Genomic DNA, 23,537 nt, shown 5'->3' on the forward strand with positions numbered 1-23,537 from the left:
CTCTCTGGAGTCTAATGACAGTAAGTTGTAAACAAGAATATAATGGTAATAACTAATAATAATAATCAAGGCAGAAAATCTCGGAGTCGGACTTGTCGGCGATCAGACGTGGTTGATTGGTGCTTACCAGATTTATTATTATTATTTATTAATAACATACCTACGTGAGAGGTATGTACATATATATTGTATATATATAAACAATATAATATTATTATTATGCGCGCGAGCGGCTACCGAGTCGACGGACGAACCACTACAACAACTCGTTCCGCTGTTGGAGGGGGCAAGATAAAATAACAAACAAGTGTTATTTTTTTCCGCTTAATCTTAGCCGATAGGCGGGATGTCGGAGCGGCGGTCTGCCGGTGGTTTTAATACGTCCGTTCAAGGTCACCGGCTCGCGCAGAGTGGTTAAGGTTAAGCGTTTACACGGACATGATGTCATAGTGACATCACTCACGTCGTAACCAGTTGTGTTGTTACTTGTTTGAGTTTTGTACCGTGTGCGTACGCCGTGTCTCGCCCGTGCACATTTAAAAACAGACACACGCACGCGCACTAACAAACGGTCACACACCCGTGAAAATATTTACAGAAAAAATCTCATTTTATGTTTTTCCATCCATTTCCAACTCAATTTTGTCCGTTGCCTTGGGCCCTTTGGCCTGGCGCCCTATAGTTTAACGTCCGCCGTACCGCGCCCGGATAAAAAAAAATAGTTTTGTCTAGCTGCTGCGTACCGGCGATGTCGCTTTTAATAGTGTGATAACGAGACGACTCCGCCTAATAAAACACCTGTTGATCATCTTGAACGCGCGCGAGATTCGCGAGTGTGAAATCCACGTAGTTTTCTCATCGCCGTTCGTCGGTCACTCGTTGCGTCGTCAATACGGATTACGGTTAATACAGTTATACGAATGAAACGGAAAAAACACCAGCAGATGGTAGAACTACAGTAGTAATTAAATCGAGTAAGTCACATACACGCATTTTTTTTTAATTTAGTTGTTTTTTTTGTTATTGTAAGTTGTTTGTGGGTCGTAATCGCCGGGACTGATAAAAGCGGTGATCACCGAGCACATACCATTTTTACAACTCGATTAGACTAATCGACTGATAAGACTTATCAGTTTACTTTTTTTCAACTATTCACGATTGGTTTGTTACATCAAAATTAGGTCTGCATTCTGTTGTAGTTTATATATTTGTGTTCGCATAACATTGGACGTGCTCTCATTAATGTTGTTTTAAGACAGTAGTTTAGTATCGTTATTCGTTTTGACCAAAATCTAACTAATCTAAGTCCTATAAACTTGCATAGTTCTCAAACGCCTTATGTTCTATTTGCCTGCGGAAAAGATAAGATTATTTTTTAAAAACGACTCTTTCGTTATCAAACATAAAAATAACAATATTAATATTATAATTTAAAAATTTAAGTATGCAGCAAAAAATTTCGTTTTACAACCTTCAGCTAGGTGTAATTTAACAACAGTTATTTTTAATAGATTCACAGTTCATTATCAATAACAGATCATACTTTAATAAGTTCAAATGGAATAGAAAGTTTAAGTTTTACAGAATCTAAAAAATTTACTTACATCATACTGAAACTGGTATTTATACAGAAACATATAGTATTTAGTACCCCTTTTAAACAGTATTAAATAAAATAAATACAAAATAAACAGCAATAAATAGTAATGATTACATGTGAAAATCAATTCTAAGTGGAGCAATTTCCACCAAGATCTATATAATTTCAAAAATATCATTTACAATACTTAAACTATACAATTTTTTTGCGAAATAATTGCATTCAAAAAAACGATAAGGTAAAACTATAAGGTCTAAATTTTTTCAACACATTCGTAGTTCGTGCGTATAACATAAAAACATTTTCCTTTCCACTCAGCTTTCAAGTATCAGAATTTTATTTAATATTATTTTCAATTATTCCTGATATATTTTGGTCGTAATTTCAGTCTAACAGTTTGACAGTAATTTTTTATTGAATTCATTTTTAGATTCAAAGTAACAAGTAACAATCAACAATGAATGTACCTATTGATTTAATCTTAACGATTTTTTTTTTGTGATCGCTACATCTTTTGGTTAGAATGAGCCAAGACGAGTGCTCGGAAGTTTCAAGTCACGCATTAATCGATTTGAAATTCAGCATATTTGATACTCGAAAAGACAATTTTTCAATTTTCGAATGTTGTATTATTTTGATAAATTACATTTTGTTCTCTTTTGGTCCTTTAAAATATATCAAATATCTAAATATACTTCTACTATTACAAGCTATAGTTAAATATTATTGTATTTCAAAATTGTGATTTCCTTTATTGTATTGTATAGAAATATAGTATATTATTATTATTATTATTATTACGTTATTTTTGTGTATAGTAAATAGTAATTGAATACACATACAGTTTTAACGTTTATATGTATAGAGAGAGAAAAGCGTAATATAAGAAGTTTATAAATAAATATATTAAAGCTTATATAATAAATAGTTTTCTTTGTCTAGTTAACCTAGAAAGTGGATAAATATTAAATTTTCCATTTAAGTATCTAAATGTAGGTACGCGAATTTGTCACTGTTAATTTACGTACATAGACTCATAATTTTGAAATATATATATATTATATATATGAGATAAGTTATGGCTGATAATTGATAAGAGGGATGATTTAGTGATGGCAGCTAAAACTCTTGGAGAGTTATGAAGACTAGAAGAAGAAGAAGATTCATACTGTTGAGTGATAACTGATATTTATATTGTTTTGTACAATGATTAAAACTATTAATAGCCCCTAGCTTTCAAACATATTTTATACTAATTTTGATATGATAAAAGATTATACTATAATTATTTAATTTTCAATAATTTTTTTTTTAAATTTATACTAGTAAATGTTTACCCATCGAGTCTATTTTTGGTCATAGAGCGAACACATTAAAGAGATACCTGTGTGCTAAGATTATATATAATACATTGTGTTAGACCTAAGCCTGTGTGTATTATAAGTGCTAAAGTATAGTAAAGTGTAAGTCGTCTTTTTTTTTAATGTTGTTATCTTTGTTGTTTAAAAAAATGATTAATTTGAGATATGAAAATGTATCATTTAAGTTAAGTGTTAAATGTGATTGTTCAATTGTTATTTGTTCACGATTATGTAACATCCGCCAACATTAAGTTAATACCTACTTAATTCTTAAAATACTAAATAGTATATATCTACATAAAATCTCGCTCATGGAGAGCTTAAGTCCCCTGGACCCTTCGGCCTTCACCCATTCATAACACCACTCATTATACATAATTATTACGATGATATCGCTCTACATCCTATGTATTTTATTTTCAACGCTAAATAGTTAGGTAAATATAAATTAGTGACTTGTAAAAGTATTCTAACTTATATAAGATCTAGTCAATAATTGAATGTTTCTAATCAAAATATACTTATTTTAGATGAGACTTTCAGTTTCAGTGATTTAGTTTCTAGGTGCCAAAATTATACGAATTTTCAAATTTAAATACCAATTATAATTATATAATTGTTCGTGGTACGATTTACAATTTATAGTCTTCAACAAAAATTATTTATTTTAAAATCAGTTAATAACTCAGAAAAATGAATCCATTCATCCTACTGCATCAAAATCTTTTATCGCAAAATGAAGTGAAACGTGCCGATTATTATTTTTTTTTCATATCAGATAAGTAAAAAATAAAAATAATATTATATATTATATTTAAATGAATAATAATGTTTTTATAATATATTACGATTGCTAATTAGTGATAAATGAAATTTATCTTTTTTTTGTTTGCATGTTTCTAGCTATTATACTGCATATCGATAATAATAATATTAATAAGTTAATGAACTGCACAATATAACGTCCAAAATGTTTAAAAACTTGAAATTATAATTTGTTCCTAATATTTAATGTTATTTGAATATAAGTAATAAGTATATTATAATAATGTTTTAACTAACTATTAAACATAAAATCAGAAAAAAAGTATGTTTCAATAGAAAATGTAAAATCCTTAAAAAAACGTATAATTTGTTTTCAAAAACGTCAGTACTTTTTGAGATGAGTGCTTATAACTTAATAACACGTTATTGTGTATTTCATTTTTACCATCATATTCATAATATATTTATATATTATCACTAAAGTTAACATATTCCACCATTTTATGGTCTTTATTATAGTTCATAGCATTATTGTTCTTGTAAAGAATCTGAACACTAAGATACTTAATACAATAAAATCTGATGTTAAAGAAACTTCGACTAATTAATCATGTTATTTAGACACCTCGGGTTACTTTACACGGATACAGCAAGAATTTGTCCGGACTGTGATATAATCTTTTTTTTTCACCTACCTATACTAACCAACACTAGGGAAAGATGTTTGCTTCGGGGTGTATAAATGTTCTTGATAGCCCCTCATGCACGCAATTGAACCGGTTGATCCGGTCTTCTCTTGTATGCAAATTGCATATAGTCGGCCGGCGTATACTGATTTTTTTGCGCGACTTAATATCATAACCAGTGACTCCGCCTTAAAAGTATTCGTCACTCGTGGACCGTTAGCATTACATACATTATCCCGGGGCCAATTTGTATTTTTGTTTAATTTAAAAAAATGTATTTTTAATGTAACTTAAGTTAATTTGTAAATATTGATTATGCATTTATATTTGGAGTACACTATATAACTACAAAGATAACAACAATAAATTGTAAGTAATGTTTATTATTATAATTTTAACTATAAACAAATCACAAATGAAATTCAGTGTCGATATGCTTAAAATTCTGTTTTCAACTATACATATATAGTCTTTCAGTTTAAATGCTGTATAAATAAAATTACTATAATATTTTATACATTTTAAGATTGATCAATATAATTAATTCATTATTTTGTTAAATTCAAAAATAACATATCTTTTTACTAGGGCTGAGGACTTCTAGTTCCTAATAACATCAAATTATATGTGTGCATTAATGCAAATGTATTCACTTGTTGTTATTTTATATCAAGAAATATGCACTTGAGAATGCTAAAAAAAGTATAGTTAAAGTATAGTAAAAGTATAGTAATGTTGTTCATTATTGGAAATATATTAGAGTAACAATTAAAATATGTCATAACGACATTATGACATATTTATTATAACTAAATATTTACTTGAAAATGCAACTAAATAAAAATGTTGTCCCTAATATTAACCCGGAAATATAGTTGTAGAAACCATTATAATACTAAATACAAATATACATTTTTTCTGTGATAAATATATAATAAATTATATTTATTAGAACAAAGGTATTTTAGATATGTTGATTAAATTGATTGTTTTTTTTTTAATTTATAAAAAATTAATTATTTTCTTCACCTCTACATCGTATTATGACAGACAACAATAGTTAATTTCTTAACCAGGTGTTATCGCAGTTCTGTCATTCACCGGGTACAATTTCGTAATTCATTTCGTGAGATTCAAAATTATATACAAGCGTTTTTATTAAAAACTTAAATTAAATTAATTTTTATTTGCCCAAATTTATTCGAGATTATCTATAGAAAAAATTAAAAAAATTTCTTAATTTTTCTAATACATTCCATTACACTTTAATATGCAGTTATAATAAAATAAGCAAAATAAAATTTTGAATGCAGCTTCCTAGTGTTATATGAAACATAATTTTAGGTCAATAAAATGTTCAGTGATTTTAATAACTATAACCCTATAACTTATAACATACTCTTCTTGCCTTACATGAGTTTCATTATACAGGCTGACATATTATCGATTTAAACTGCTTGAGTAAGCATAATAAACAATTAAGAACAGTTGGCCTGTCTGGATCATACGAAAAGCCTACAAGACTTTTGAAAACTTATTAAAATATATATAGTATTGCGTATTGGTATTTATTACCAATACAAGACATAAATAGTATCATATCTATTTACTATATATTGATAGGTGACATGTCTACTTGAGAAACCTTTAGAACACTCCTTTTCTCTATCTAAAATAAATAATGGACTTAGAAAAAAAAGTAAGTATGAAACTTGATATTTATCTTCGATTGCGCATAGGTACCTATGCTTTAAAATAAAATAATATTATTGATTAGTCAATAACAATTCAGTATGATATATTAAAAATATATTCAATATAAACAGACTATTTAGACTTGCGGGATACGACAAAAGTAAATTTTGTATAAAATAAAATTTTTATTACGAAATTGTTTAGGTATACATTATTTCTGTGAATTACTGTCTGTTCTAAATGTATGCACCTATATTATACTTATTTTATTATTTTAATATTTACTCGAGAAGAAAGAAAAGAAATTGCTAAATAATACCGGAATTATTTGTAAGGTTGCTTCAGGGTGGAAGATATGAAGTGATACAGAAGCATGCAACAAGAGGTCCTGATACTATTAGTTACACTTTACGTATAGTTATAGCAGTAAATTAACAAAATAAACAATATAGTAAGTATCATTATAGAATAATTCCAAATGGTTTAAAAATCAAAGTATTTGATAACATGGTTTTAAAGTGTACCAGTGGTGGTTTTGATCTAACTTCATGGGGAGAGGTGGTTCAAAATATCAATTTTAATAAAATACAATAAATTATTATCTAGGTAATAGGTATACCTTAATATATTAAGATAAATTTTACATTGATAAATAATGTAAAAAAAAACCGCCACTGAAGTGTACCTAATAAAATTAAAGAAATATATAATCACAATTTTTTTTTTTATAAGCATTTAAAGTTTAAATTTTTATTAAATACGTGAAAATTATCTTAGATAGAAATTCATAAAAGTTTTTCTTTTTAGATCTAAGATTTGAAAATTAAATACAAGGCTCGTAACATATTTTTACAATAGCAATTGAAAAATAAAAGAAATATATAGCTACATTTTTTTTTTATTAGCATTCAAAGTTTGAATTTTGACAACATACGTAAAAATCACGAAAATTCGTAAATTATTTTATCCTAGAAATTCATAAAAAATTTTCCTTTTATATCTAAAATTTGAAACTTTAATTCAATATTCCTTATAAGTTTGTCTACCTTTATCAAAAAAAAAAAAAAAAAAAAAAAATGTCCACCGGAAAGTCAAATATTTTAATAAATAATAATAATCTATAATATATCCTTGTCAAATAAACCGTCTCCGTTCAGAATCGTTTTTCGTATACTATGATACCTATCATTGCATTCAAATTTAATGCATATATTATGATGACCTACTCTCCATCTCTACTCTACAGCTGAGGGATATCCACTTGCCCACTTTTTTTATTAATAATTTTAAGTTCAAATTTTGACAAAACCACAATTAATTTTAAAAATTTATAAAATATTAAATTTATATAGCTAAAGCTAACATTTTCAATTAAATATTTTTATTTTTTATTGATATATTATCTATGTTGAAAGTACACTATAGAATGTTGTTTTTACCAATGGAATCTGATATAAGACGAAAGTAAGATATAGTACGCCATTTTAAAATAACCTTTGGAAACACGTGGTCAATAGGTCATGTTATTAGAAACATTTTGGAATCTCCCCGTTGTTTTAGTTTTATCGTAATAGTTACAAACGATTGGCAAGCCTATTTATGTTAGCTTAATACATGTTAATCTATAGTTATTTAATGTATATTAGTTAAACTGCATTGAAATGCAATGGAAGATTGAAAATTATAGACTTTTATTCAAAATATTGTTGTTTCGAATGCGGTTTTTAATTTTATAATATGTAGTAATATAACTTCATCAGCATAAATGAACATTGATAAGAATTAATTAGTGTTTGGTTCATATCCTAGTGAAAGGTAGTGCGAAGTACAAATGTTGCCAGTTGCTTATAATCACACATTGTTTGAACGTGAGTTTATTATTTGTATATTATTGTAGCTCACCCCTTGATGTACCTATTATTTGAATATTTCTTCAAAAGTTATACAAACCTATATGTTCCTAATTGAATGAAAATAATATGTAGGTATAAATATAGTTGCTTATGTATGTTATAAATTAACATTTTATACAATGTTGATAACATAAATCACTTAAGTGAATGTTGTGCTGATTGGTTTTATACCAAGATGTGTTTTTTTACAATTAAAAATTTTTTATGTTTTTAAAATTTTCTCAAAATTCATAAAAAACAAAAATACCTACTTTAACAAAAGACTTACAATTTCATACTTACCATAATTAATGTATTAATAAATATAACATAATATAAAAACCGAAACTTCCATTTGTATAAAATTAACTCAAACAACATAGAGCTTTGAAATCACTAAAAATTGAAAAAATTCTTTATTGTAAATATTTGTAGACATTTTTAAAATATATTATTAATTATAATTGTTAATAATTATTAATAAAAAAATATAAAGTTCTTCTCCAATTAAATTGAACCATTTTCCATTATTTTAGATTCTGAGCGGAGTGATGTATTTATTGATTTTACAATGTTGTGTATGTGTTTTATTTTGTGTTTATGTAAAGGTTAAGTTGTCGAAATAATGCTTCGGTTTCGGTTTTCAACTTCAGTAGCTTTTCCAATCGGAAAGTGATCTAGTTGGCTCATTGTAGAGGTTAAATTTTTAATTTTCCTGTAGTTTTCAAAAACACCCGAGATAAAAAAAAGTTGATAAGTGGATGTCGCTCTGCTTTACAGTAGGTTTACAATTGGGTTACTGTAATGGATCAATGGATGGTATTAAGTCTGAATTGAATGATATAATATCATTGTATACAAAAAGCGATTCTGAGTGGAGACAGTTTGTCAGTCTAGCCTCCAGGATATGTTATACCATATTAATTATTATATTATTTTTTCAAAAAAAAAAAAAAAAAAAAAATGTAGTTACCTATAAAATAAATTTCGAATTAATCAAATCAGATTCATTATTTACCTGACTCACTCAGTCATTCCTAATAGATATTTATTTATTTATTTTTATTTTTATTTTTTTTTTTTTATTAGCCTTTAGTCATTGACTATTATAGGTAGATATTTATTTTTTTATTTATTTAAGGCAATTTGTAAGTGGTTAGTTAAAAGTTAGTTAAAAGAAATTTGATTTTTTTACATTGAAAATTGAAAATTATAATTTACATATTCATTGTTATATAATGTGGCGTCGTTGATCGGTTGTCTTTATGTTCGTTGTGAGATTGGCCAACTTGATGAAATTTGTTATGGTTTTTACTAGTCCTGGTCCGAGTGCGTCTTTGAGTGAGATGGTGTTTATGTTTGCTTTTGTTCTGGCGTTATGGTAAATGGAGCATTCTAGGAATATGTGGATAATACTGAGTTGAGTTCACGGTTGCATGTTTCGCACCTGTGAGGAAGATATTTATAATTGCCTGTTATGTATTAATATAAGTCATTAACGACAGTAACTATTGATATTAAAATAAAAATATACTCTAGAAATTTAAGTATACCCACGAATAATATTTTTAAAATTACATCAATATAACTAAAATTGTTATTCGTGATCATTTAATGTCTAATTTCATTCAAATTTGAAAATAATTATAAAAAAACACTGTGTTTGTATAGTTTTTACTTTTTAGATTTTATTGCAGCAAAATGAATAACTTACGTGGAACCTTGTTTTAAATTTTCAATCCTTAGCTATGCAAGTTAGAATTTTATAAGCTTTTAACTACTAAAGAATTTGTTGAACCTTGTATTCAATTTTAAAGTTTTATGACCCAATGTATAAAACTCTATCGACATTTATAGAATAAAAACAAATCAAAAATGGAAGATTTCAAATGTCTATGAATAACTTAAAAATTGATGAAATATTTTGAAAATTTTTGAAAATTTTATCAAGTTCTGAAATTTATAAAACAAACATTTGGTGAAAATTTTAAGTTTTTTCAGTTATTCTTTGTTGAATAACAAAAAAAAGAAAAGAATATCGGTACAAGAGAAATTGAGTTCCAATGTTGTAATTCAAATGTTGACAAAAATTTAATTTGACTTTCCGGTAGACTTTTTTCTATATATATATAAATGGATTTCTGTTTGTCTGTCTGTGTGTCCGTTTGTCTTTTATGCATTCCTAAACGGCTGGACCGATTGTGACGAAATTTGGTACAGAGATATATTAGACATCTCTGTACCAAATTTCGTTACAATCGGTCCAGCCGTTTAGGAATGCATAAAGGACAAACAGACACACAGACATATGGGCAGAAGATAGATAAGTTAAAAAGTGATAGGCCCAATCTCGGGAGATGGCCAAACAGACATTTTGAAATTTACGAATGGTATTTTTGTTTATATATAAATGGTTGCTTCTTATTATTATAACATATATCCCTGAATTATTGTTAACTGTGTTCTTCGTAGACTCGAAGTCCGTAAAAAATTCTATCTGTTAAATGTGTTTTTTATAATTTTGTTATATAATAACGCCATTTCTAAACAGTTATGTTTCCAAAAAAAAGATCAACCGCTGATCGATAGTTGTACGCCTCAAGCACGAAAGAAAATGGTAATGCGAGCTTTAGAAATATATATAAAAATGTATATCTGTCTGTTTGTCCTTATTGTGCATTCCTAAACGGCTGAACCTATTTGCGATGAAATTTGGTATACAACTAGAAACCTATGGGCAGAAGTTAAAAAGTTATAGACCCTAAATATCATTCAATCGAATATTTGAATTGTCAGACTTTTATCGATAAAACGAATAAAATTACATAATGATAAATTAAACTGTATATCATTGTAAGGTTATTACTTAGTATATTTTAACCTTTATTTATCTATATAAAAATATACTGCTAGCTTAATCACAGAAACGATCAAACGAATTTAATAGACAGTTTGAGACATATAAGAGGTAGGATTTTTAACGGACTACGTAGTGCACGGTTTCAGCTAGTATTTGATAAAAATAGACAAACTCATGAAAAATCTTGTATTGAATTTTCAAATCTTAGATTTAAAAAGATAAATTTTTATGAATTTTTAACTCAAAATAAGTTGCTAATTTTCGTGGTTAATACGTATTTAATCAAAATTCGAATTACTTTCAATGCTTAGTAAAAAAAATGGTGACTATGTAATTTTAATTTTTTTTTAACTACCGTTGTGACAATATATAAGGACCCTTGCATTTCACTTTGAAGCTTTTTTACCCAACATATAAAATATTATTGTAATTTATAAAAAAGTTCAAAAATTTGAAATGTCTATAAATAACTTCCTGAAGATTTGAACATTTTATCATGTATAGAAAATATATACAGTATAAACATTCACTGAAAATTGTATGTGTTTACGGTTATTTGTTCTAAAGTTACAACAATATCTAAAATCGATTTTCTCAAAAATTTATATTGCGTAAAACTTCCCGTTTTTCGTAAAATTGTTTGTGTTTCTCGGTGTTTCTGAGAACTTTTTGGAATTTTAAAATTCCTCCTCAAAATTACAACAATATAACCTAAATTATTATTCAAGATCATTTAATATGTAATTTCATCCAAATTTAAACTTAAAAAAACTGTGCATGTATAGTTTTTTGATTTTATTGTTACAGAATTAAATACTTACGTGGAACCTTGTTTTAAATTTTCAATCCTCAGCTATACAATTTAAACGTTAGATATATATATATATATATACATATATGTGTGTGTGTGTGTGTGTGTGTGTATATATATATTTAACAACTAAAGAATTTGTAAATTTTCAATTAAATATATTTTGTCAAAATTTAAACTTTAAATGATTATATACGTCATATATGATAAAAAAAGTTTAATTGAAAATTTCCAAATTCTGCAGTTGTTAAAAATATTATTCGTCGGTACTTGAAATTTCTTGGTATATTCCATATTATAATATTAATAGTTAATGACTTATATTAATACTTTATAATAATAAATTGTATTTACTAAAAATGATATGAGTGAGTAGGGTACAAAATGATTTTGATTTGATTAATTTGGAATTTATTTTATAGGTACCTACATTTTTTTTTTTTTTTTAATAATATCAATATAATTAATATACTTCGTATAAAATATACTAGACTTGTAAACCGTCTCCGCTCAGAATCTTTTTTCGTATACAATGTTATTTTAGGATTGAATTCAAGTTTAATACCATCCATTAAAATAACCCACTACTGCACAGCAGATCTACTTACCTGCTTTTTATATTTTATTATGTTAATTTTTAATCATCTATATGGTTATTAATATACAATATACAGGACGTAGTTATGTATACAATATTATAGTTTACTTACTTTATTTACTGTTAAATTGGTTTGAAAATGAAGCCTAATAATCCATTAATCATATAGCTTAAAACGAAAAATACTGAATTAGTTAATAAAGTTTAAAATATGAAAATAACAATTTTGGTTACTGTTTAGTAATAACCATATTTATTATTTAGCTTATTATCCACTACCTAGTCGTTCTAGTCTACCAGCTACCACTAATACTAATTAAAATAATTTAAATAAATACCTATTTAAAAACATCGGCTTATTTTTGTATAGTTAAATACGAATCAGAACTATTAAAAAAAAATAATAATAATAATAATATTTTAATAATGCATAAAGTAAGCAGCATTCTCTACATATCATTTTATCATTAGATTATTATTAAATTTAATAATTTATTAATAATATATTAATTGTATAACAACCAAATAGCATGCTACAGTACGTTTAAATTACACAATATATTGTATTGTAATGTACGTAATACATTAACAACTAAAAACAAAATAGTTTAATGATTCAAATTGAATGACAAAATCTGTTATTATTAAGTATTAAATACATATTCAAAAGTGATATCAACAGAAGCTTCTCATAAAATGTTTAGTATTTAAGTGTCCAAATATACTGTGGTGCCGTGATTCACAATACAAAGACATAATATGTATAGATGTCGTGCATAAGTAAAAAGTATAATATACACCTTAATACGATATAGTTATATTATATGACAGACAATAGTACCTATACTTTGATAAAATAATACTTATTAATAACACACACAAACATTCAAAAAAATTATATTTAGTTCATAACAGTGCAAAATTTAAATACTGGTATTATAAGCTAATATATATATATTTTAACATAATAATGTATGAAATAAATAATTGTCTATTTACCCGTATAAATATAAAAGATATATTTAAAATATGAGCATTCTTATCTTTATAACAATAACAATAATATATGTATAGTTCCATATTATCTAGTAAGTCAATTTGAGTTGGACATTTGACTGTAAGCTTGTTTTGGTAACAATATTATCTGACTTAAGATTTATTATTTAATTAATACGCAATAACACTTGAATATTGAGTAGGTATTTTGAAGATATTATAAGTATAATATAGACTGTAGAGTGAATTAAATTGAAAACATTTGACTGACGTCTACTGAGGATCATTTTGCAATACATAATATGGTGGAAATTGGTAATTTTGATTATACAATTTTAAATTCTCTATTTAGTATTGTTATAAATACTAAATGTTGCATTTAAGTTTATAATATAACATTTTTTTTATCCAAAAATTAGAATTAACTTTTAATAGATTGCCATCATTAATATTTAATAAAATTATCAATATCGTAATTAATGAATATTCTACAATACAATATTAAATGTTCACACTGACTTAAACTCTGTTTCACTTGTAAACAATTTAAAATGGATTTTTTCAAGCGTTTCATGGAATTACAATTGAACATCATTAAATCTAATATTAATAATTTTAATAGCGTCTTTTTAAATATGTATAAGATTTTCTTCATTTTAAATTATTTTAGCAGCATACTGCAGGTAAACCTATTGCCGTATGTTTAATAGAATAACCTATTCATTTAATTTTACAAATGTTATGAATACATTATACATCATATTAAAATGTTGATAATTAGTGTCTAAGTGTTTGCCTATATACGTTGTAGTTGTTTTACCCTTGAAACTCGTTAGGTTAAATTTATAAGTAATAAAACTATTTTATTTTAAATATTGTGATTAATATGTTTCAATACAATTATTATATTATCACATACTTTGTTAATACCTATGAGAGTATACTGATCAAGAAAAATATCATTCTAGCTATTTTAGATTCTGAACGAAGTGATGAATGTATTGATTTTACAATGATGTGTGTTCTTTTTTTTTATGTTTTTTTTTGTGTCTGTGTACAGCATAACTAGTCGAAATAATGCTTCGATTTCAAACTTTGGGGGTGGTTTCTGATGTAAAATTGAAGATCCTTGGTGCACTATAGAGGTCAAAAGTAAACATTTTTCAAAAAAATCGAGAAAAACAAAAAAAAAAATGACAGAAAAACGGGAATTTTTACGCAAACCAGTTTTCGACCAAATCGATATTTTTATATGGTTTTAATTTAAAAACTAATCACTGTAAATACTTGAAATTTTCACCACATGTTAATGTTAGTGGTATATAGATACGGTTTAATTTTCAAAAATTTTCGACTTTTTTTGAGTTATTTATAGACCACTAAAATTTTCTATTTTTTGAGAATTTTTTTTTTGAAGTGACGGTAAAAAAATGCTGGACGACCAAAAAAATTTGAAAATTTAATACAAGGTTCCTTATAAGTTGTTCTTATTGTAGCTAAAAAAAATTAAAAATCGTAAGTCACAATTTTTTTTAATAAGCGTTTACAGTTCAAAATTTTACGAAATCTGTCGAATACGCGAAAATTTGCAAGTAATTTTGAAGTTGAAAAATCATAACATTTTTTTCGTTTATAACTAAGGATTAAAAATACAAAACTAAGTTTTCCATAAGTTTTCCTTCAAGTAGCTATAGAGAAAACTCGAAGCATCATTATAGGAAAAATTTTAAGTGCGTTTGAATTTTAAATTTTACGAAATAGCGTAACGATAACGATTTATACTCAAACGATTTTAAACATTTGTTATTATTCAAAAATTATAAGTCGTAGATACTTGAAAATTTTGTCAGTTATTTAGATTGGCATTTTCTTTACATGATTAATTTTCAAAATATTTTGACTTTTTTGAGATATTTGTAGACGACTGAAATTTTCAATTTGTCTGAAAATTTTTTTTTGAAGTGTCGATAAAAATGTTTTGGCCCTATCAAAATACTTGAAAATTTAATACAAAGTTCCTCATAAGTTATTCTTATAGTGATTTAAAAATTATAAGAATACATAGGCACAATTTTTTTTTATTAGCATTTGAAGTTTAAATATTGACTTAATACGTAAAAATTACGGCAATTTTCAAATTATCTTAGATCGAAATTCATAAAAAATTGTCTTTTTAATTCTAAGATTTGAATATAAGGTTCATAATATAGTTTTGCAATAGCAGTTGAAAAATAAAAGAAATATATAGCCAAATTTTTTTTTACATGCATTCAAATTTTAATTTTGACAACATATGTAAAAATTACGAAAATTCGTAAATTATTTTATTCTAGAAATTCATAAAAAAATTTACTTTTATACCTAAGATTTGAAAATTTAATACAAGGCTCCTAAAATATTTTTATAATAGCAGTTGAAAAATACAAGAAATGTATAGTCACATTTTTTTTTACAAGCATTTAAATTTAAATTTTGACAACATACGTAAAAATCACGAAAATTCGCAAATAATTATAAGCTAGAAATTCATAAAAAATTTTCTTTTTAAATCTAAGATTTGAAAATTTAATACAAGATTCCTTACAAATTTGTCAATCTTTATCACAAAAAAAATGTCCACCGGAAATTCAAATTAAATTTTTATTAGCATTTGAATTTCAAATATTGACAATAATTCGTCAAAACCATGAATATTTGTAAATTATTTTGTAGTTCAAAATTCATAATATTGTTTGTATTTATATTTAAGGTTATAAAATTTAACACCAAGTTTTCCAAAAGTTTTGCTTCAAATAGCTATAGAGAAAACTTGAAGCGTCGTTATAGGAAAAATGTTTTGAGCGTTTGAGTTTTAAATTTTTATGAAATCGCGTAATGATAACGATTTATCCTCAAACCAGGTATTCGTATATCTATGATAATATAAGGTATTATGAATTATGATAACAACATGATAACTACACTAATTGATTAACCATGCCATATGCAAAATGCGTCTTAATTGAAAAATAACATATTTGTTTCAAAATAGAATATATGACAATATTTAAATATAATATATCCTAGATTGACAAATCATCTCCGTTCAGAATCGTTTTTGGTATACCAATGATACCTATCATTGCATTCAAATTTAATCCCATCCATTACAGTAACCTACTGTACAGCAGAGCGACATCCACGACTTACCCGCTTTTTATACTTATGTGGTCATTTGTAATAGCAGCTAATTCTCTACAATTATTGTTCATAAAACTGATTAATAAAGATTAAAGAGGGTTTTGCATAAAACTTGTGAAATATTTTTCATCTCTAGAAAAAGATTTTAACGAATAAATGTCTGTTTCGTTGCAAAACAAACAAAGATATCCGCTTCGTATTTAAAATCATGCATACACGGAGTAATAGAAAGACACCATAAAAAAAATAATACTGGTAAGACAAAAATTATGGAAATTATATGGTTAAAAATTGAAGAAATATAATTTAACAGAAAATTCTAAAAAAGAATATTTCGTAAAAAAGTTTTTACATTTAAAACTAATTTACACCAAAATAATATTGTCATTTAAAAAAATTTTAAAAAAAAATTATTAAAATTAAATAAACGTTTTCATCATCAAAATGTGTCTAAATTATAATATTATAAATTGGCTATTTTGAATTTATTTAAATACTTTTAATAAAATTGTAATTATTTATTTTTGGTATTAAAATATATATATATATATACTGTAATTGTAGAACTAGTGTAGATCAAAAGTTATTTCATTTGTCAGATCTTTCTGTTACGCCCTGCAGTATAAAAGGTATCAAGAAATAAATTTAAAGTCCTATGGGGTAGCAACTTTTCACTTTGGAAAAAAGGAATCCTTTTAAAACTAACTTTAAAAGTACCTATTCTTACTAATATACAACATAACACTTTAGTGGTATATCTAATTAAGTAATTAATTATATATTTATTAAATATATAAGCTAATTAAAAAAGTGATTATAATTTTTAGTATTTTATACTTTATAGAGCACCTAGCTATATACACTATAATAGATATACTGCTGAGTACACTTTATTGTAAACTTTAAAGTGTATATAGTGTATATACTAGTGCTATTAAGATTCATATTCATATTATTTATCAAGCTCCATATGAAATATGGAATCATGTTTGTATAAAATAATTTATCAATTGTTTTTAAATGAATGAAATACAGTATTTAACCACTATTATTACTTATTTATTTTTAATCTTTGTTATTTTACATTTTTTAGGTATAAATAGAAATATGAAGTATCAATACAATGTGGTAAGTCTTTATTCGTATACTGATATACTTAACAATATATTATTCATTGTTATTTGCTTAAAAAATAGATTATTAACATAAGGTATAAATTTCACATGAAAATCTAAAATCACTTAATAATAGTAAAATCTGTTACACATCTATAGATTAAGGAAGATTAAGGCTTATAAAATTTTTTTTTATTTTTTTATTTTTACATTGCTAGTTAGAAGCTGGCAGTAGCTATAGTATATTACCACTATTACCAGAGTCATAATATTAATCCACGGACCTTGTAAAAACCGACTATTAGGTATAATACTAATATGACTTATGCTTAATTAGAACAATATTGGTTAATTGATCAATTAGTATTGTAGACGCGAATATGGACTTGAGACGATTATTGCATTATTAAAAGTATTAGACACATTTTAAAATTAAAATTCTTCCTTCTCGCTCTCATAATTTCAGTATTAATTTACTCTGAGTCGCTGATTATATTGCCTTGAAAGTATATACGATAGTAATGACCATTGTAATGTTTTAATGTATTAACGGATCGATTCCCATGCAAAGTCAGTTCAAGGATTTATTTAGACGATAATCAATTACGTGGATTGTTGGTGAATGTGTTTGGAAGTAGTATTATAGTATTGCAGTAGTTTAGTACCTACACCTAGTGGCTAGTATAATAGCATCTAGAAGTAGCTATAGTAGAAATCTGAAGTATTAACCTAAAATATTTGTGTATTTATGTATTGTGTCTTGTGTGTATTGAAAAATCATTTTGTATTCATAAGCAATTTAAGAATTCCTGTTTTACTTATAAATTAATTGATATAGATTTGTAGGGTATATAATATAATTATAATTATAATATTTAGGTGGTATATTTGATATCTTTGGAAGATTTTTTACGAATTTTCTATGATATTAAAATTTTATAATTGTACCTACCGGGTACAAATTAAATTTTATGAAGGTTATTTTTAATATTGTATCTATACTAATATGTAGATTGTTTTGTTCCTTGTCATTTGTATATATATTACTGAATTTCAGCTTCTATATGCTCGCCAAAGCATAAGCTTATACTTACACTATTACTTACACTTATTGGCATGATCGACTTTTTAAAAATAATTTTATAGTACAATAAAATAGTTAAAACCATAGCTTCCTACTAAATAATTCAATTTATACTTAAAAACAAAATATAATTTATTTGAATTAAATCTATTCTATTGTAGCTAAAAATTAAAATCTCAAGCCATGTAATTTAATTATAATGTAAGTTTATGATCAAATTAGTTACTATTTCCATTTTAACTAATAAAAAAAAAAAATCGTCTTGAAGTTTTATCGCGTCATAACTTTTGAATTGAATACGGTTTAATATTTAATAATCGAACTTAACGATAAATATTTTCAATAATGATTATTGAATTCTAATTACGAGTATAATAATATGACTGGGTCTGATTTCCTTCAAATATTTTTTTAGACTAAAATTCTCTCCTTATGGCTATATTCCTCCAAATATTAAAATGTCTTGCCAGCACTAGTGATCCTGCAATGTTGTATACTATATTATTTAATAAGAGTAACAGTCAATAATATCGTAACGTCGTAACTTTGATTAAGCCTAATTTATTATGAATTAAGATATGTACATATTTGATTTATTGGAGTAAAAATAGAAAGTATAGAAGAAAATAGTTAAGATTGAATGAAATTGGTATTTCATCATTACTGGAGGAAAATAGCTACATTCTTGGAGTCAGCGGAAAATATATTATTGTATGGATATCGTACAGCAGATACAGTACAGCGTGCTGATGACATTTCAATAAAATGTACATTCTCGTACGTTTAAATTATTTCATTTTAAATATTATTATTTGTCAGCCCATTTTCTGGTATACGAGGGTCGGGGTGGTGCGCACGTCGCGGTATAAGATACGACATAGTCAGATAATATTATGTCACTATTGTCACTACTATCGAAACTGTAATAATATTATTATAAAAAACAAGTGTCTTTTATTGAGTGTGATACTAGTATTCTGTGATATATTTATATAATTAAGAGGATGTCAGTTAGCAGAAAACTAAAAATGATCATGTGTTATTACTTAAAATATTGGAGTGAATTCGGCTATTATTAACTTTAAGTTGAATTACCTGTTTCCCTACGTTGCAGACTATTTAATGATATTTTAATTTAAGCCATGAGCGTGTAAATTATCACAATTTAAGAATGGTTTTAGAAAAATAAAATTATTGATTGTATAAAAATTAAAATGTCGTAAAAATCACCAACGTATAGTGTAATGTACTTGTTAAAAGTTTAGTGATATTCACTCTAATATTAAAAATAACAACATAGGGTTGATTCTGCTAAACATAAATTTGTCATGTTGCGCATGGTTCAGAATGTAAAAAACGAATGATGTGCTGTATTCTCTTAACAACATTTTAATTTTATAATTGTAATTATCTAAATAGTATGAAATATGAACATACTGAGAGATAATATTGCATAACAGAATACTTTTACAACCCTCCAAAGCATTACAATATTTAATTCTTATATAACAAGAATATGTTAATATAATTTTTATCTGTAATTGATTTGTTCTTGTTTTTCTAGGTATTCAATCCATAATTTAAAATCACACAATTAATTGAACCATGTAAAATTATATTTTAACCCTCCCTATCCTTCTACCACACAGAATTATACTGTATATCATCGCCTGTACGACCACGCATTAATAAAACGTGCAATATAGATTACAGCAGTGCACGTGGCTTCTGTGTATTATTTAAACAGGGGCGCGCTCACGAGGATTGATTAAGAATAATAATATATTTCATGGCTTTTTAATTTTTAATTAAATATAATAATTTTGAAATTAAATTTTGGCAGGATAAGACTGGGTATTATCTCATCTCGAAGAAGATCAGTGTTATTTTATTGGCTGTACCCTCCCCCCACCAAAAAAAAAAAAATAAAAAAAATAATGAGATACCGTTTTCCTCCAATGTTTATTTTCCTCAAAAAAATCATAATAATAAAAATAGCAGGTAAATGGGTATCGCTTTGCTATACAGTAGGTTACAAGAGGGCTACTGTAATGTATGCTGTTAAATTTGAATTCAATGATATATAATATCATTGTACACGAAAAATGATTCTGAGCGGAGACTGTTTGTCAGCCTAGGATATTTTATATTATATTTATAGTAATATTGTGAATACAGAAGATTGAATTAATATTATTTGCATATTGTAATATTTGTATATAATAATATGCTTTAGAAGTATCAAGAACCCACGAATAATATTCTTTAATTATAACTTAAATCGTTATTCTTGGTTATTTTATTAGTTATTTTGTCCAAATTTAAATATAGAATAACTACTTTATAAAATTGTGTTTATTTATTTTTTGGAGTTTTTGCTTACAGAATAATCTACTTACGTAGAACCTTGTTTTAATTTTAAATTTGACAAAATTTGAATGAACTTAAAATGCCTATAAATAAAACTGTGCCTATCTGTATTTTCAATATTTTTCAACTTATGTTGTAAAAATATATCATAAACCTTGTAATATATATTTTCAATTAGCTTTTTGACTTTAAGAATACAATTTTTTTGACATTTACCTAAAAAAATAACTAAAAAAATTAAATTGATAAAATATCAATAAATAGCTAAAAAAAGTCAAAATATTTTGAAAATATTATCAAGTATAGGAAATGATAAAATACAAATTTGACGAAAATTTCAAGTGTCTACAGTAATTCATTTTTAATAACAACAAAGTAGGAAAATTGTTCTATATGAAAAACTGAGTGTTTATCTAATATTATAAAAATTTGAATTTCAAACGCTTATCAAAATTAAATTTTACTTTCCAGTTGACGTGTTTTTATGATAAAAATAGACAATCTTGTGAGTAATATTGTATCACATTTTTTAATCTTACATTAATAAAAAAAAATGTTTATAACATTTCACTCAAAGTAAATTGCAAATTTTCATGATTTATAGGTATTATTTGTAAAAATTCGAAATTCCGACGCTCATAAAAATTTTTGGCGGATTTATGCTCAACTCTTTTGATAATTTCTACTAACAACTACTTACGATGATTAGGCTCGAGCCTAATATGTTTAGAATTTTTTTGACTGCAAAAAATTTTTTATTGATATAAATTTAAAAAAAAAAACTAATAATAAACGAGAATTGTATATGCCTATAAATAGCTTAACATGAATGTTTATGTTGTATAGAAAATGCTACCATTAACATTCAGTGAAAATTTCATGTAATATATCTATACTGTTATTTGTTTTAGAATTACCAAAAATTGCAACCATTGCAGTAGGTACCTAAATTACAACCGCAGAAAACCGGTTTTGCGTAAAAATCCTAGTTTTTTCTTCAATTTTTTTGTCTCTTACAGGGTTTGAAAACTACTGCAAACTTTAACCTAGAAAAAATACAGAAATTGAAAATCTATAAGCATTATTTCTACTACTTATCGAGTACAGTGTACACAAACACAAATAATAAAAAAAAAACTTGTAAAATCAATACATTCATCGCTCCGCTCAGAATCTTATAATAATTTTTGACCATAATTTTCCTTCAATAAGGAAATATAGATATAATAAATATTTTCTGTCATATTTTATTACAAAAAAAAAAGTTATTACCTAATAATCTTAACAATTTAGATAGGTACTATCATATTTAATAATAATAAAATATTTAATCAATATATTATATAACTGTTAAATTTATTTAATGTTGGCATACAAATTATATAGGTATATTTAAATATGAATTAATAATTTTATTAAATAAGTGTCAGATTTAGCTGCATTATACAATATAGTAATATACATACAAACAATCAACATTAAAAAACATCTACCAACTAATTATTATTTAGCATTTGATGTTGAAAAACTAAAAAAACAATTATAAATAAATATATATGATACTTTTATTAAAATTACATTATTATGCTCTCAAATATTTATGTATAAAAGTGTATCTATAGATTTTATTAGAGATTCTATAGACTCTATAGTATAGAGTGAATAAATTCAAACATTTCAAACTAAAATAATTCAAATATTTTAACGAAATCATCGCGGTTATCTATTTGTTTAAATAACCATGCTTAAAATTCACGCACGTATATGAGTAAAGTATGTTATACATAAAATTACTAAAATGTTAAGTAATTAATTTTAATATTAGAATAGAATATTTACCTATGCTCAATATTTTAACCAATGCCGTAAAGCCCAATATATACATTTTATTGACCATTAAATATTAATTATTTGTAGGTAATTAATAAAATATAGTATTATTCTATTATTTATATTTCGGAGAAAAATCTTTTCAAAACCATTTGTGAAAGTTTTAAAATTGCATATCCAATGTACATCAAAAAAGTTTAACGTTATTTACAGTTAAAGAATTTTACGTATATAGATGTTTAATACTTATCTCTTAGTTTCCTAATCCTAATTGATTATCAAGTCTTTGATAGTTTATGTATATTGTATAGTAATATAATATCGTTTTAAAAATTAAAAAATAACAAGATATTATAACACAAAACTGTGTCTATTAATTTTTACGTATTCACCTATTTATTATTATTATATAGCTATTACACATTACACAACACTCGTTGATAATTTAGTGATATACTTTATACATTGTAATTAACTATATGTGTAGTTAATTATTTGCTAATTAATTACATTCACTGTATAATTTATATACCTATATTATAAAACGCGTAAACATCGATTTTATGTTTTTATACTCAACTAAAATAAATATTATCTGCTATACTAACCTATCTGACTAACTATTTATCTATATCAACTATAGCTAAAATGTCTGGTTTCAAAATAATTAATTTATTAGGAAATTTAAAACTGT

The 23,537-nt window shown here is 25.2% G+C and overlaps 1 protein-coding gene across 1 annotated transcript in view; it reads left to right on the plus strand.

Moving 5' to 3' along the window:
- Positions 1-438: 438 nt before the first annotated feature.
- Positions 439-23,537, plus strand: part of LOC107164945 (myocyte-specific enhancer factor 2-like) — an 87,546-nt gene continuing 64,447 nt past the window's right edge. The window contains exons 1-2 of the mRNA XM_089220366.1: positions 439-974; positions 17,538-17,572. The gene's annotated coding sequence lies outside the window, so the exon portion shown is untranslated. The remainder of the gene's footprint in view (positions 975-17,537; positions 17,573-23,537) is intronic.

Source organism: Diuraphis noxia, unplaced genomic scaffold, assembly GCF_037042655.1.
Source record: "Diuraphis noxia isolate RWA-SAM2 unplaced genomic scaffold, SU_Dnox_SAM2 contig0002, whole genome shotgun sequence".
Taxonomy (NCBI): domain Eukaryota; kingdom Metazoa; phylum Arthropoda; class Insecta; order Hemiptera; family Aphididae; genus Diuraphis; species Diuraphis noxia.